We start from the raw sequence: 11,486 nt of genomic DNA, 5'->3' as shown, positions 1-11,486 counted from the left end.
ACAATAAGTATCGAGCATGGTGCGATTGTTTTCAGAAAGCCGAGCATATAGATTTTGAATAATCATTTCCCTTGAGAGCTCATGCTTGGGGCATGAATATAACATTGGTTTAAGCCTCCCCCAAGCTTGAGCGATGATTTCTCCTTCGCGAGGCCAGAAATTATATATATAATTGCGATCACGATGAACAAGATGCATAGGGTAATACTTTTGATGAAATTCCAACTTCAATCTTTTATAGTCCCATGATCTCATATCATCACATAGCCTATACCATATCAATGCATCTCCCTTCAAAGATAAAGGGAATACCTTCTTCTTAGCAACATCATCGGGTATACCTGCAAGCTTAAATAATCCACAAACTTCATCCACATATATTAAGTGCTCATCAGGATGCTTTGTTCCATCTCCTGTAAAAGGGTTAGCTAGCAGTCTTTCCATCATACCCGAAGGAAATTCAAAAGGAGTTTCATTTTCAATAGGTTCAGTAGGTTGAGGAGAAACTCTTTGCTCTACTGGACGGGGTGAAGATACCCCGAACAAGCCCATCAGAGAATTACTTTCCATAGTAACAAGCGACAGTAAATTTCAGCACACTATATAAATTTTTCCTTACCAAATTCCACCTACCAAAGGCCCTACACTCCCCGGCAACGGCACCAGAAAAGAGTCTTGATGACCCACAAGTATAGGGGATCTATCGTAGTCCTTTCGATAAGTAAGAGTGTCGAACCCAACGAGGAGCAGAAGGAAATGATAAGCGGTTTTCAACAAGGTATTCTCTACAAGTACTGAAATAAGTAGTAACAGATAGTTTTGTGATAGGATGAATTGTAACGAGCAACGAGTAACAAAAGTAAATAAAGTGCAGCAAGGTGGCCCAATCCTTTTGTAGCAAAGTACAAGCCGGAACAAATTCTTATAATAGGAAAAGCGCTCCCGAGGACACATGGGAATATCATCAAGCTAGTTTTCATCATGTTCATATGATTCGCGTTCGATACTTTGATAATTTGATATGTGGGTGGACCGGTGCTTGGGTGCTGTTCTTACTTGAACAAGCATCCCAGTTATGATTAACCTCTATTGCAAGCATCCACAACTACAACAAAAGTATTAAGGTAAACCTAACCATAGCATGAAACATATGGATCCAAATCAGCCCCTTACGAAGCAACGCATAAACTAGGGTTTAAGCTTCTGTCACTCTAGCAACCCATCATCTACTTATTACTTCCCAATGCCTTCCTCTAGGCCCAAATAATGGTGAAGTGTTATGTAGTCGACGTTCACATAACACCACTAGAGGATAGACAACATAAATCTTATCAAAATATCAAACGAATACCAAATTCACATGACTACTAATAGCAAGACTTCTCCCTTGTCCTCAGGAACGAACGTAATTACTCACAAAGCATATTCATGTTCATAATCAGAGGGGTAATAATATGCATATAGGATCTGAACATATGATCTTCCACCAATTAAACCAACTAGCATTAACTACAAGGAGTAATCAACACTACTAGCAACCTACTAGCACCAATCCCGGACTTTGAGACAAGAATTGGATACAAGAGATGAACTAGGGTTTGGAGATGAGATGGTGCTGGTGAAGATGTTGATGGAGATTGCCCTCTCCCGATGTGAGGAGCGTTGGTGATGACGATGGTGATGATTTCCCCCTCCCGGAGGGAAATTTCCCCGGCACAGCAAAGGATTTGGTGGAAATTAAGAAGCAGATTAAGGAGTTACTGGATAAAGGATATATTCGCCCAAGTTCTTCGCCTTGGGGATCGCCAGTACTTCTAGTGGAGAAGAAGGATGGATCGTTAAGAATGGTTGTTGATTATCGAGGATTGAATGAAGTAACAATCAAGAACAAGTACCCGCTACCAATGATCAATGATCTGTTTGATCGGTTGCAAGGAGCTAAAGTGTTTTCCAAGATCGATTTGCGATCAGGATACCACCAGTTGAAGATTCGAGAACAGGATATCCCGAAGACAGCTTTTACCACCAGGTATGGGCTGTATGAGTATACCGTTATGTCATTTGGTCCGACTAACGCGCCTGCCTATTTTATGAACATGATGAACAAAGTGTTTATGGAGTTTTTGGATAAGTTCGTCGTAGTGTTCATTGATGATATCCTGGTATATTCGAAGAATGAAGAGGAGCATAAAGAGCATTTGCGTTTGGCACTTGGAAAGCTCAGAGAACATCAATTATATGCCAAGTTCAGCAAATGTGAGTTTTGGTTGAAGGAAGTAGGATTCCTCGGACACGTTATATCTGGAGAAGGTATAGCAGTAGATCCCGCTAAAGTTGAAACCGTGACCAAGTGGGAAGCCCCAACAACAGTTGGAGAGATCCGAAGTTTTCTTGGACTCACAGGATACTACCGTAGGTTTATTGAGAATTTCTCAAAGATTGCAAAGCCTATGACGGAGTTGTTGAAGAAGGATACTAAGTTCAAATGGACTGAGGAGTGTGAGACTAGTTTCCAGGAGTTGAAGAAACGCTTGGTTACCTCACCAGTGTTGATTTTGCCAGATCAAACCAAGGATTATGAGGTGTATTGCGACGCTTCACGTCGAGGACTTGGAGCAGTGCTTATGCAGGAAGGGAGAGTTGTTTCGTATGCCTCAAGACAACTGAAGCCCCACGAGTTGAATTATGCCACGCATGATTTGGAGTTAGCAGTCGTAGTGCATGCATTGAAGACATGGAGACATTTCCTCATTGGAAATCATTGTGAGGTGTACACGGATCATAAGAGTTTGAAGTACATTTTCACACAGAAGGAGTTGAATCTCAGACAAAGGAGATGGTTGGAGCTTATCAAAGATTATGATATGAAATTGCATTATCATCCCGGGAAGGCTAATGTAGTAGCTGACGCAGCCCTAAACTCAATTTGAGAGTTATTAAACATGCAAAGTGATGCCACCATGTTAAACTAGACATTTTTCCACCCCATTTACATATAAAGTTTATTAAATTCTGAGCTACGGTTAAATAGTTATGAATTAAAACATTTTAGCATGTCAAAGGAGCAAATTTAACCAAACAGCATTTTAACCATTTCAAACATGCATGAAAGTTGCATATTATAATACTACACAAAATTCTAAGCAACTTTCATATATAATTTGTTTTAATTCGATGCACGGTTCTGAAGTTATGATATGCATGATGTTTCAGGGCTAAACTGTAAAACTGGCATCTCTGGAAAAATTGGACAAATTTGCAGAACGGAAAAAAAACACAACCGGGCCGAAACTAGCAGGCCCAGAAGTGCACACGGGAGGTTCTCACCTAGTGGGCCTGGCCCGGTGGGTGCAGGGGGAAGCAGCAGGCCGGAAGGGAAGCTGGGCTTCGCGCGGCGCTGGATGTGAGGCTGGGCCTTCGACAGGGTGAGGTTGGCCTACGCGCTACTGACTGGGATCAAGGCCTCGGTCAACGGCGCGAGAGAGAGGAGCGTCGTCCTCCCTGTTCGAACGAAGCAGAGCAGGCGAGCAGGGAAAAAGGGGCGGCGAAGATCCAAGGGAAGGAGGCGGCTCGCGGCAGCGCGGTCCTGGACTTGGCGGCGGGGAAACCGGGCGGAGGCGACCCGATCCGGCGGCGGGGAGCTCCATCGTCGAAGGAGAATGGCAGGACGCGGCGGGCTTCCATGTTCCCAGGCGGCCATGGCGGCAGGGAACTTCATGCTACTCCGGCGAGCTGAGGACTTCGGTGGGACGGCAGGATGGTGTGGTTCCGGCGAAGGAGAAGCAGAGGAGGCAATATAGCACGACAGCGGAAGCTCCTGCTGCTGCAGCAGGACTTGAGGAGCTCGGCGCGGGGCGCGGGGCTCACCCACCTCTGGCGCTATCCAGAGTCGACGAGGGAGGCAGAGGTTGCGGCGACCCAGTCGGCGCGCTGCTGCAGTTTCCTGAAGAAAGACAGAGAGGTGAGAGAAGGAGAGGAGCGCGAGGGGAAGGGAGAGGCAAGTGGTAGCAAGAAGAAACAGGGGGGAAAGGAGGGCGGCGACTCATCTGCTAGCTGATTCGGGCACTCGGGAGGAGTTCGTCTCCCCGGGTGGACGAGGAGAGAGAGGAGGGAGAGGAACGATGGGCTTGGCTGGATCGAGGGAAGCAGAGGCTGGTTGGTTCGGGGCGGATCCCGATGAGGATTTGGGAGATAAGTGCGGCGGCGGCGGCAGGGACAAGTCCCTAGTTTCTAGGGTTGGGTCCATATATATATAGTAAGGGATTAGGTTAGGGGCTACCTCATCCCTACGATCGTAATCGGACGGTCGCGAATAAAATAGTTAGGGAGCCCAAATAAGAAAACGATGACGTTTTGTAGATGTTTGGGGATGATCCGGACACAACGGTGGCGACAGTCCGGGTCGGGTCCGGGACAACTTTTCGGATGCGCGTGCGAGGAGGGCCGCAGGCTGACGAGAGAGGTAAGGTTGGGTCTGGCGGATTGTGAAGAGCGGGTTGGTCTGAGAGAAGAGGGGAGAGATGCAGCCCGGCACGGTTTCCGGAGACCGAAAACGTCCGACGTTAGGCCGGCTATACTGCCGCTATAGTTAATCGTTGGGGCATCAAACGATCTCCGAATGCGATGAAACTTGACAGGCGGTCTATCTACACTATAATAAGACCACACGTCAACTCTCATCCCATTCCGAGAACATTTTCCGGCCACTTATAAAATACTGTTTTAGACATGCCGCGGGCGCGTGCAAGTGTGTCTGGGCTCAGAACGGACAACGGACGGAACGAGGAGACCGGGACGGATGCAAGTTTCGAAAACATGATGATGCAATGCACATGATGACATGATAAAAAGCAACACGCAAGCAAAAGACAAGACAACAACAGCGAATAACTGGAAGACACCTGGCGCATCGGTCTCGGGGCGTCACAGTACCGCATCGCCTTTTGCGCCGATGCGGGCGAGGATATCCGCCGCCTAATTGTTTTCCAGAGCCACATGGTGAAATTCGAGCCCCTCAAACCGAGCTGACATTTCTAGGACGGCATTGCTATAAGCTGCCATTTTTGGATCCTTGGCATCGAAGTCTCCATTTATTTGGGATATCGCGAGGTTCGAATCCCCGCGCACCTCTAGGCGTTGAATGCCCATGGATACTGCCATCCGGAGACCATGTAGAAGGGCCTCATATTCGGCTGCGTTGTTGGAGTCCGTATACATTATCTGTAGTACGTATTGAACGGTATCTCCTGTTGGGGACGTCAAAACGACGCCAGCCCCCAGACCAGCCAACATTTTGGAGCCGTCGAAGTGCATGATCCAGTTTGAATATGTGCCATACTCTTTAGGGAGTTCGGCTTCCGTCCACTCAGCGACGAAGTCAGCCAAAACTAGCGACTTGATAGATCGCCGTGGCTTGTAAGTTATGTCGAACGGGAGGAGCTCAATGGCCCATTTGGCAATCCAGCCCATCGCGTCGCGGTTGTTTATAATATCGTTAAGTGGTACTTCCGAGGCTACCGTTATCGAACACTCTTGAAAGTAGTGTCGCAGCTTCCGGGATGCCATAAATACCGCATACGCTATCTTTTGATAATGCGGGTACCGTGATTTTCATGGAGTAAGGACAGTGGACACATAGTAAACCAGCTTTTGAAGGGGAAATTTGTGTCCGTCCACTTCTCGCTCAACAACGAGCACTGCGCTTACTACTTGATGAGTTGCCGCAATGTATAATAGCATTGGTTCGCCAATGTTTGGCGCGTCCAGGACTAGGTTCGTTGCCAATATGGATTTTATTTCGTTGAGTCCGGCCGAGGCGGCATCCGTCCACTCGAAGTGTTCGGTGCGCCGGAGGAGGCGATAAAGGGGTAATGCCTTTTCTCCCAGGCGGGAGATAAAGCGGCTTAGAGCCGCCACGCATCCAGTCAATTTTTGTATTTGTTTGAGGTCTGTTGGGGTAGCCAACTATGACAACGCTCGGATTTTGGCCGAATTAGCTTCAATACCTCTACTGGAGACAATGAATCCCAGGAGCTTTCCGGCTGGTACACCGAAAACGCATTTTTCTGGATTGAGCTTGATGTCATATGTTCAGAGGTTGTCGAATGTGAGCCTCAAGTCGTCTACTAGAGTTTCGACATGCTTGGTTTTAACAACCACATCATCCATGTATGCCTCCACTGTTTTGCCGACCTAGTTTGCCAGACATGTCTGAATCATGCGCTGATATGTTGCGCCGGTGTTTTTGAGCCCGAAGGGCATTCTGTTGAAGCAGAATGGGCCGTATGGTGTGATGAATGCCGTTGCGGCTTGGTCTGGCTCCGCAATTTTAATTTGATGGTAGCCGGAGTATGCATCGAGGAAACACAATGAATCGTGTCCTGCGGTAGCATCGATGATTTGATCGATGCGGGGGAGGGGGAAGGGATCCTTTGGGCAGGCCTTGTTAAGGTCGTTAAAATCGACGCACAAGCGCCAGGATTTGTCCTTCTTTGGTACCATCACCAGGTTTGCTAGCCAGTCCGGATGTTTTATATCTCTGATGAATCCGGCCTCCAATAGCTTGGCTAGTTCCTCTCCCATGGATTGTCTCTTCGGCTCAGAGAAACGTCGGAGAGCCTGCTTGACTGGCTTGAATCCTTTTAGGATATTTAAGCTGTGCTCAGCCAGCCTGCGTGGGATTCCTGGCATGTCTGAAGGGTGCCAGGCAAAAATGTCCTAGTTCTCGCGTAGGAACTCTCGCAGTGCGGCGTTGACATCAGGGTTTAATTGTGCCCTGATGGAAGCTGTTTTTGTAGGGTCCATTGGATGGACTTGGAATTTGACTATTTCGTCCGCCGGTTTAAAGGAGGTGGACTTGGATCTTTTATCGAGTATCACATCGTCCCTGTTCACCGTGGAGCGCAGCGCAGTTAGTTCCTCGGCCGCTAGGGCTTCGGATAGTGCCTCGAGGGCCAGTGCGGCTGTCTTATTTTCGGCGCGGAGTGCTATGTCCGGATCACTAGCAAGAGTGATGATTCCATTGGGCCCGGGCATTTTGAGCTTCATGTACCCGTAATGGGGTATGGCTTGGAAGATTGTAAACGCCTCCCGCCCTAGTAGAGCGTGGTATCCGCTGCTGAACGGGGCCACCTGGAATGTAATTTCTTCGGACCTGTAATTATCCGGCGTGCCGAATACCACATCTAGTGTGATTTTCCCAGCACAGCGTGCTTCCCGACTGGGGATGAGTCCTCTAAAGGTTGTGCTACTTTGCTCAATGCGGCTCCAGTCTATTTCCATCTTTTGAAGAGTTTCCTCATAGATGAGGTTTAATCCGCTGCCGCCGTCCATGAGTACCTTGGTGAGTCGAAAGTCGTCCACGATTGGACTGAGGACCAGTGCGGTTGGTGCTCGGGCTGTTCGGAATTTGGGTTCGTCACTGGCATTGAAGGTAATAGCCGTGTCACTCCAAGGATTTATTTCTGCTATGTGGCAGATTTCGGCCATTCTGCGGAGTGTTCGCTTGCGTCTATTATTTGACGTGAAGGTCTCAAAGACCGTTAACACTGTATTGTTGTCCACGGGATGGTGCTCTGTGGTTTTTGGGAGGAGTAGATCCTCACCACTTTTGGCCACCTGCCAGAGTATCCAACACGCTCTAAGGCTGTGCGTTGGTATTGCATCCGCTGTACTATGAATTTTGCAGGGTCCATTGAGCCATCCCTCCAGTACGGTTCCTTGCCCCGTAGAGGGCTTTTGCTTTTTGGTAGTTAACCCAGGTGTATTGTGATAATGCACCCTTTTATTTCGGACTGGGTTTGTATTCAGGGACGGATTATCCCAAAATTTTATTTCGGTTTTCCAGGCGCTTTCCACCGCACAGTACTTTCGTACTATGGACACCAAGTCTGCAAAGCGTGTAATTTCGCGGCGACTTATGGCGTTGAGGATTCCCTTGTCCGTGCAATTATTGCAAAAGAATGAAATTGCGTCTTCCTCGCGGCAGTCCTTTATCCTGTTCATGACCAGGAGGAATCTGGCCCAGTAATGGTGTACTGTTTCTTCGGGCTCTTGCCTGATTTGGGATATATCGCGTATGTTTGGGTGGGTGGGTGGAATTGAATCCGAATCCTTACCCAATCTGAGACTCAGGGGCCAAGGAGTTTCCGAACTCGAAAGTTTGGATTCTTGGATGTTTTCCGATAAATCTAGCCCGTTGCCTGATTCTAGGTTCAGGCCTTGAGTGACGTCCTCCCCTCCGCGGGTATCCGGCTTGGAGGGATCGGGAATCCGGACATAGCTAGTCCTTAAGATAGATGAAGGGTTGCCGCATTGTTCCTTCACCACTGCAATGTGATGGGTGACCTGGGGAGAGTTGATCTCTCTCAGATCGGGTTTAGGCCCAATCTGATCGTAGTCTTTAGCGACTCCTAGGGCGGCGATGCGATCCAAGACCTCGTTCAGGGAAGAGAGCTCCATTGGATCTAACTGCTCAGCGAGTTCCGAGTTGACGTGAAGATTGCTTTCGATGACCCGAGAAGTCATCGTTGGCGCAGCGGCCGAACAGGCGGTCATAAGAAAACCACCTAGCCGGAGAGTTTGGCCGATAGCCAAAGCTCCCTCAGCAATAGTGTCGTCTTTAAAGACGGGATGAGACATCCTTCCTGGTGGCGACGGCACAGCGGAACTCTCAATGAAAGCACCAATGTCGGTGTCAAAACCGGCGGATCTCGGGTAGGGGGTCCCGAACTGTGCGTCTAGGCCGGATGGTAACAGGAGGCAGGGGACACGAAGTTTTACCCAGGTTCGGGCCCTCTTGATGGAGGTAAAACCCTACGTCCTGCTTGATTAATATTGATGATATGGGTAGTACAAGAGTAGATCTACCACGAGATCAGAGAGGCTAAACCCTAGAAGCTAGCCTATGGTATGATTGTATGTTATGGTTGTTGTCCTACGGACTAAAACCCTTCGGTTTATATAGACACCGGAGAGGGTTAGGGTTACACAAGGTCGGTTACAAAGGAGGAGATATCCATATACGTATCGCCTAGCTTGCCTTCCACGCCAAGTAGAGTCCCATCCGGACACGAGACGAAGTCTTCAATCTTGTATCTTCATAGTCTAATAGTCCGGCCAATGGAGATAGTCCGGCTGTCCGGAGACCCCCTAATCCAGGACTCCCTCACCCAGCTTCTCCATGGTGTCGCGGTAGAGGATGTTGATGTTGCTGCCACCGTCTATCAAAATCCGGGAGAAGCGGCAAGCCCGCCTCTCCGTGGAGAAGGTGTAATCCAGCACCATGGCATAAGCACCCAGCGAGGGCATGACGACCGGGTGGTCTTCACGGCTCCAGTTGATGGGCCTCTCGGACCAGTGCATGAATTGGGGGACCTAGGAGGCGACATTGTTCACCTCATGGTGATGCTGACACCGGCTGTGCTTGTTGTTGGCTTCCCTGGTGAAGATGATGTAAGTGGCGTTGGCATTAGGAAACTCATCTTGGAGCATGCCGACTGGCCAGGGTGCCAGTGGCGGAGGAGGCGGCAGCGTTGGGCTGGCTGCTGGAGGCAGCAGGCCTTCGCCCTTGGTGATCCGGGTGAGCCAGTTGCACTTCCGAGTGGGGTAGTTAGATGGCTTCGCCCACTGTGGAACTTGCATGGGGCGTCGAGGGCTTTCTCAAAGGAGAAGGCGGGCAGCCATGCGGCCTTGCCGCCCTTCTGACGCTTGGGGCCGGGTTGCCCCTCCGGTTGCTGGTCTTCGACTGTTGCCACTTGCCGGCTGTTGGAAGCCGGCTGCTGGGCCTTGCGCTTGTTGTCGTTCGGCTGTTGGCGCCGGTTGGAGTCACCAGCCGGTGTATGAGGGGCCGGCGGGAGCATCTTCCCGGACGCGTCAACCCGAATCTCCGATTTCATGGAGGAGTCGGTGGTGGCGTATTTGTCTGCCACGATAAGGAGCTCGTCCAGTGTAGCCGGCTCATCGCACAAGAGCTTGTGCTTGAGCAAAGTGCCCTCTCTGCACCCGGCGGTGAAGTATTCAATGGCTTGCACCTCGTGCACCCCTTTGCAGGAGTTGCGCAACTCGGCACAGCACGTCAGGTAATCGCGGGTGGACTCAGTTGGACCCTGGACGCACATGGAGAGCTAGCGAGGTTTGGGTGGCTTCTTGTAGGTGCTGGTGAAGTTGTGGATGAAGACATCGGCGTAGTCCAAGCCAGCTGTTGACGCTGTACGTCTTGAGGCTATTCAGCCATGTCTGGGCCTTGCCTTGGAGCATGAGCAGAACGTACTTCACGATAACACGCTTGTTGCCGTTTGCTATGCTGACGGTTGTGGAGTAGTCGACCAGCCGATCTTACGGATTCACGGAGCATTTGTACTTGGGAGTATCTTGAGGAAGCGAGAACCCTTTAGGGAAGGGCTCGTCGCGGATGAAGGGGCCGAAGCAGGCCGGGCCGATTGCATCTTCTTCTTCTACGGCCAGAAATCGAGCAAGCCGCTCGATCCGGTGGCGCACGTCGTTCTCTTCGACTCCTTCACGGGGGCCCAGCCGGCCCTAGAGAGTCAGATGATCAACATGTGGCGGGGAGGTGCGCCTCTCCCGCGAGGGGGAGGTGGATTCTCCTCCCGCCGGTCCTCTACTCGTGGGCGGCCATGCTGGCTGCACACAACCGTAAGGCTAGTCCGCCGGCTGCGGCTAGCAGCCGGCTCCAGGTCCCGTTGTTCGCTAGCGCCGCCGGTCGGGGACCGGGAGGTCGCTCCATGCTCACGACGGGGGGGGGTGGTTTTCGGCTTGCTTGCTGGATTCCATCACGCGGCGGTCCGCGGCTTGCTAGGCAGCAGCCGCGTCGAGGAGCTCCTGGAGGCACGCCATCTGGCTGCGCTGCTCGTCGTCTTCCAGATTGTCTAGTTCTTATGCCGCCACCTGGGCGGCACGCAGGTTCTCCATCGGGGTAGCGTAGACTGGGCGTTCGACTCCCAGCATGCTGGCTATGGCTGCGCCGCGCTGCCGAACCGTGCAGGCTCGACGGAGCTCGCCAGCAGCCGGGGTGCCTCCTGCGATGCGGTCGATTTCGCGCTGACAGGCCTTAGCGCGGCGCCTCATGGCCACCACCTTGTTGGCGTTGTCGAGGAGCGAGACGCGGAATGCTTCCAGCGTCGTCCCGTCAGCGTTGGCAGCGACGGGGGTGGTGAGGCCCCCGTAAGGCGGCTCACAGTGGGTCCTGGGCTGCTCCAACGAAGTCCCCGCTACGGCCGGTAACCATCTCCTCCGCGATGATGCCGGCATGGGCGCTGCCGACAACAGGAGGGAGCGGGTCGTCGGTGATCACCACGTTGCCGGGGAAGGGATCGGTGGAAGGTGCGTCGAAATTGATGAGCATCTCGACAGGCTCGATGAGGGGGTCGGTGGAACCAACAGACTCCAAATCAGAGGCGGGCTCGTTGGCGATGCAGAGCTTGCCGAGGAGGTCGACGATGCAGCTCGTGGGTCAGGCTGCTCCCGCA

This window comes from Triticum urartu, chromosome 2A, assembly GCF_056163025.1.
Source record: "Triticum urartu cultivar PI428250 chromosome 2A, HENAU_Tu73, whole genome shotgun sequence".
In the NCBI taxonomy this organism is placed as follows: domain Eukaryota; kingdom Viridiplantae; phylum Streptophyta; class Magnoliopsida; order Poales; family Poaceae; genus Triticum; species Triticum urartu.
This window is presented reverse-complemented; position numbering follows the sequence as displayed.